Source organism: Penaeus japonicus, unplaced genomic scaffold, assembly GCF_977035675.1.
Source record: "Penaeus japonicus unplaced genomic scaffold, GWHDUDI00000001_assembly GWHDUDI00000003, whole genome shotgun sequence".
NCBI lineage: Eukaryota > Metazoa > Arthropoda > Malacostraca > Decapoda > Penaeidae > Penaeus > Penaeus japonicus.
Window position 1 is genome coordinate 16620625 of NW_028234405.1, and position 6982 is coordinate 16627606.

Sequence of the window (6982 nt, forward strand, 5' to 3'; positions counted from 1 at the left end):
TATGTATATATAATATAATATAATAGAGTATAATCGTATATGTAGTGTATTAATGTATGTATATATAAGTTATGCAGAATATATATAGAGAACATAGATTATTACATATACACATATATTTGATATATATATACATATATATATATACATAATGTATGTATATATAACATATAAACATATACATTTATACATACATACATATAGTATATATATATATATATATAGTATATATATATAATAAATATAATTTATATATATATATATATATATATATATATATGATGATATATATATATTATATAGTATAGTATTAGGTGTAATATATATATATTAATATATATTTTATATATATATATCATATATATTAATATAATTTGATGATATATATATATATATGTGTGTATGTATATATAATAAATATATAGTATAAATATACATATATAATAATATATACATGATTACATATATATACATATATAAAATATGTATATATATATATATATACATATATAAATATGAATGTGGTGTGATATATATATTATATATTATATATATATATATATATAAGTAAGTATAATAATATACATATGATACACACGACATATATATATATATAATAATACATATATAGCACACACACACACACATATAATATATATCATATATAATAGTATATAATATATATATTATATAATATGTTATATATACGATATATATATACGTTATATATAAACGTATATATATAGAATTATATATATTATATAGTATATAACTACCAGAGAGAGTTATATATATATATATATATATAACTAGATGTATATATACGTATATGTGAGAATAAATTATATATAATATATATCATAGAATATATATACTATATATATATATGAACAGCGATTATATGTATATATATATATAGAATGTATATATATATGCGTCACAGATATAATATATGATATATATTATATATATATATATACTGTATATGACCATATATATATGAATAGATTATATGTATATTTATATATGATATATATATATATATAATATATATTATAGATGTTTTTGTATATATATATATATATATAGATGTGTGTGTGTGTATGTGTGTGTGTGTGTGGTGGGTGTGTTGTATAAATAAATAATATAAATAGTGTGTGGGTGTGTGTAAATAAATATATATATATCTATATAAGATATATTATATGAATGTACATATATGAACATACATACATACATATATATAGCAGTTATCATATACATAACATATATAACGAATACCCAGTATATATACATATATATAACATATGAAATATACATATATATATATAGAATTATATATATATAATATATATATAAAACTATATATATATAGACTATAGACTCAAGGTCTTATTTGTACATATGATAAAAGATTCAAATTTCATATAGAAGGAAAAGTCAATGAAATATTTCTAAGTTAATCTCAAATACAATGTCTCCTAGTTCTAGAGTCATCCTGAAATGCCCACGACTCGAAGGCGTGGCCTAAAGTCACCGGCCCTCATAACCTCGTGGACCAATCGAGTAGCAGGGTCGGGCAGCTCCCTGCCCAATGAGAGAAGAGTCACCGTTACCCCTTCCAAGTGACCCAAATCTCTGCTCAAAAATATGTCATAGATAGTTTAGACAGAAAAATAGTTCGACCTTCACATAATAAGCGTCGAGAGGACCCTCCGTCCTCCTCAAGGATTCCAGGTTATTGTGTCTAATCCTTATTTCATATACTGTGTCCATTGTCTGTGGGTTTTCCTTTTAAAGTGTTATTGATATAACTATAGCTCAGGTATTGTTGTAGCTTTGCGATAGGCTTAGCTTCCCCCTTGCGCCCTGTAATATATCGTGCCTCCCTTGATTTGTAAATAATGTTATATATATATATATATTATCTTGATTTATAATATCTTGTTAATGTTTTTTAGCTACCGTGTTTTAACCATCATCCCCTTTATATATGTTTATGTGTGGACAATTAGATCAATCTCTGCCTCGTCACCATATTCGGGGGTGCCAGGGACGGGACCCGGTCGTGGCCCATCCACACAAATTAGTGTCAGCATTTGGGATATATACCTTTTTTTATACACAAACTGGTCGTAGTAGGTGTACACATCTTATACCCATCACAATATTATCATATCATACAGTATATGGTTATATATATATACTCGAGATATATGTATATGTATATATATACTATAAGTATATATTAATATATATATAATTTATATATATATATGTAATATATGGTATATTATATTATTGTAATATATGATACATATTTATATTGTATATGTTAATAACATATGTATATATATATATATATATATATATATATATATATTTATATATATATTATATATATATAATATATTAATATATATATATATATATAGATATATATGCTATTATATACGTATATATATATATGTATATATATATTACACACACACACATATATATAAGAGCGGACAATATAATTATATAGAGAGAAACGGGTTACATATACATATATCGAAGCATTCACATAATCTCTCTCTCTCTCTCTCTCTCTCTCTCTCTCTCACTCCTCTCTCTCTCTCCTTCTCTCTCTCTCTCTCCTGTCCTCTCTCGCTCTTCTCTCTCTCCCCTTTCTCTCACCTCTTCTCTTTCTCTCTCATGCTCTCTCTCATGCTTCTCTCTCTCTCTCTTCTCTTCTTATCCCCTCTCTCATACTCTCTCTCCACTCATCCTCATCTCTCTCTACGTCCTCTCTCTCTCTCTCTCTCTCTCTCTCTCTCTCTCTCAACCCTTTGACATTTCTTACAGACGAGAAGCAAACGAATCTCCAGGAAGGGAAACAGTCAAACAAAAACATGAAGAGAAACGCCTCTGCTGGATATTTCTGAAACGGAAAATGGAGGAGATGGCAGCCGACCTTTCTACTGGATCTTTTCAGCGTCAGCTTTCAAACACAAAGATAGGTATAAGAACGATATGTATACTGGAGTGAGTGTGTGTATGTGTGTGTGTGTGTTTGTTGTGATCAATGTCCGTGTTTTCTTATGGATTGATTTGATATTAATTCATCCTTTGATTAGATCGTTTTATTCAGTCTATTTGTTCTAATTTTATGTCGTAAAGCAAATATTCAAGTCTTATGCCTTTCTTTCGCCTAAACTGAAAGAAAACGAATGCGTTGGATATGTTAACGTGATCTCTTTGCTTTCAAAGATCTCACTATATTTACCCACATTTTCAGAGCTTGCCTCGACCCTATGTAAATCTTAAACTTCAGACTATTCCGAGATACAATAAAATCAAAGGGTCTCGACAACATAACCAACACCGATTTTTTTTTTCTTTCTTTCTTTTATCAGGAAGAGCTCTATTCATCAAAGAAGATCATTCCTTGCCTCGAGAATGAGAGGCAAGAGAAAAGAAAACACAGAATCAAACTCCATGTACTTGTAGTCTTGTTGGTACATCGACCTGTGCTTTTTTAATACACGTGTTAACATACCGCACACCTCGCTCTCGCCCGGGTTATCTTATACTTAAAAACAAAGGCTTCACGGCTATCGAAAATGTTTCCAAAAGACAACGTGATTCCACTCGAGCAGAAAAGGATGAATAGCAGATCTTTTTTGTTGTCCTTTTTTCCATTTGTAAATGGCTATGACAAAACGCCTGTTGTTTCCAGTGACTTCACGTGCGAGGTTTTAAAGGTCTTGTGTCCTATTCAGTAACGCAAACTGTTTCTTATTCTTTCTTGAAAGATTATCTTCAAAATAGACATACCCTTCGTTTGAAACGCTGACTGGCAAGGGGAAAAGGCATAGTAATCGAGGAAGTTTACGGTATAGTGCAGGAAACTATAATCCCTTCGTGACGGTGAACTTAGACTGATGGTAGTGACACATACACATACACACACACATACATAACGCATACACACACATACACATATACTCGTTTTTGTTTTCTTCTTCACAAATAATCGAAACAAAAGACCGTAATCTAAGAAAATTCTCGGACTGACAAAAATATCTACCAAATCCCCCCCCCCCCTCCCCTCATACACACACACTTTTTTTCCTTCCTTCTCTTTTCACATGTCATTCTTTCTCCCTCCTCCTATCTCCGCTATTCATTAGCAAACTCTTGTTCTCTCTCAATCCTTTTTTTCTTCCCCCTTCTACATGTCTCATGCCGCGCCCTTTGGCCTAAAAGATACTCCTATTCTGACGTCACCCAACGAGATCAACTTTTACAAAAATGTCGGCATTGTGAAGGGTACGAAAGAAAGGCTGACGTATCGGTCTGGGAAGATGGGTTATGGATGTACATGCATGAGGTGAGTGTGAAAGGCGGGCCTTGGGTGTCAAGAACAGGAAAGAAGAACAAATCTCTATATCTGTCTCTCTCTCTCTCTTTCTCTCTCTCTCTCTCTCTCTCTCCTCCTCTGCCCTCTATCTCTCAATCTAAATCTCATTCTCTCTAGCTTCTCGTCTCTCACATGCCCTCTCTCTCTCACGCTCCTCTCTGCTCCTCCTCATCGTCTGCTCTTCATCTCTTCTCTTCTCTCTCAGGAAGGAGAGAATGAGTCTCCTCCTCGTCCTCTCTACCTCTTTCTCAAGATCTCTCTTCGGTCTCTCTCATCTCTCAATCCCCCGACCCCCCAACTCTCCCCCACCCCCCCTTGTATCAAATCTTTTTTGTACTCGCCCCCTTCAAATACCCCACTCCCCCTACCCCCCATACTCTCTCAGTTGCTCTCTCCTTCTTTCTCTCTCCTTTCTCTCATACTCTATCTATCTGCCCCCCTTACACTCCCCCCTCTCTCTCTCTCTCGTGATCTCTACTGGTCGCACGACTAGTATGCACTCTCTCCTCTCGTCTGCTCATTCTCTCCATCATTCTCGCAATCTCCTTATTTTAACATGCCGGTCCGGTCCCTAAAAAGAAAAAAAAAGTTTGTGAAAAGAGAAAATACTGGAATAAAGGGTAGTGGTTAATTTCACAAATCAACGGACACGGTAAATGCAATGTCACTCAAATGACCAGTCTAAATAGAGAGGAAAAAGAAAGCCATAAGTCCGTGAAAAAAAAATAATAATTTGTTCTCGGGGAACATCGAAATAAAACAGGGGAAGGTACTTTCATTGTGCTGAAATTGTCTTTTTTTCTGGGGGGGGGGGGATTTTGTGTATGCTTGTGTCTCTACCTCTATGTCTGTTTGCTTCTCTCTCTCTTTCTCTCTCTCATTCTCTCACTTTCTCTCTTTCTCTCTCTCATTCTCTCACTTTCTTTCTCTCTCTCATTCTCTCACTTTCTCTCTCTCATTCTCTCACTTTCTCTCTCCCTCCCTCCCTCCCTCCCTCTTCCTTTCTCTCTCACTTTCTCCTCGTGTCCACGTTTCATACACTCCCTCCTCTCTCTCCTCTCTCTCGTCTCCTCTCCCATCTCCTGAGCTCTCCGTCCTCTCTCCCGTCACGTCACTCTTCCTAGCTCTCCATCTCTCTCTCTCTTCTCGGTCCCTCCTCTCTCTCTCTCGTCACTCAACTCTCTCTTTCTCTTTCTCTTTCTTTTCTCTCTGTTCTTCTCCTCTTTCTCTCTCCTCTTTATCTCTTCTCTCTTCTCTCTCTCTCTCTCCTCTCCCTCTCGTCTCCCATCCTCTCTCTCTCTTCTTCTCCACTCTCTCTCTCCATCTCCGATCGCTCTCTCCTGATTTTTTTGTTCTCAAAATATTTCTTCCTATAATTTCTTCCTCTTACTTTCTCTCTCTCTCATTTTCTCACTTTCTTTCTTTCTCTCTCTCTCTCTCTCTCTCTCTCTCTCTCTCTCTCTCTCTCTCTCTCTCTCTCTCTCTCTCTCTCTCTCTCTCTCTTTTCTCTCTCCTTTCTCTCTCTCTCTTTCTCTCTTTCTTTCTCTCTCTCTCTCTCTCTCTCTCTCTCTCTCTCTCTCTCTCTCTCTCTCTCTCTCTCTCTCTCTCTCTCTCTCTCTCTCTCTCTCTCTCTCTCTCTCTCTCTCTCTCTCTCCTGATTTTTTTGTTCTCAAAATATTTCTTCCTATAATTTTGTGTGTGTATGTTTGGTTGTCGTAACACAGAGATACACACAGACACACGTGCCTTTATCTTTGATAAATGATAAATTTATTTTCCTTCGGGAATGCGCACATATGCATCTATATCAGATCAACTTTGCTTGACTCACTGCAAAGGCATTAGAGTTTGAGATAATCTGGCATTCACAGGGAGTTTATTTTCACTACACTAGGCTTATATGCATGTCTGTTATGTGTGCCTGTTTTTTTACATGTGTGTGTGTGTTTGTGTGTGTGTGTGTGTGTATGTGAGTGTGTGTGTGTGTATGTGTGTGTGTGAGTGTGTGTGTGTGAGTGAGTTCGGGTGTCCATGTGTATACATAAACAATAATTCCCTTCTCGAAATTGGTAGAAAAAAGCTTTAACAATAAATAAAACACTAGCGAGAAGCAAAGGCAACTGGCCCAACTGCCAAACAGGAATTATCATGGCCTAAAAGGGAAGCAAATGCGCCCACAGATAAAAAGCAAGAGGAAAAGCAAATACGGAAATAAGCGGATGGAAGAGCGCGGTTGGACGCCAACAAAGCACAAGGGAAGGAAGGAATAATAAAGGCCAGAATCCTTTTGAAGAAGAAATCGTTTGAAAATGAGGGTCATTAACCCTCTGGCTACGGGAGGCTGGGGCGGCGAGGTCATCGCTCGCCCCTGCACGCTTGGGCGTGCACTCACGCACACAAACACATATATACGCATACACACACACACACACACACACACACACACACACACACACACACACACACATATATATATATATATATATACATACACACACACACACACGTACACACGCACACACGCACACACGCGCAAAGATATATATATATATATATAGATATATATATAAATATATA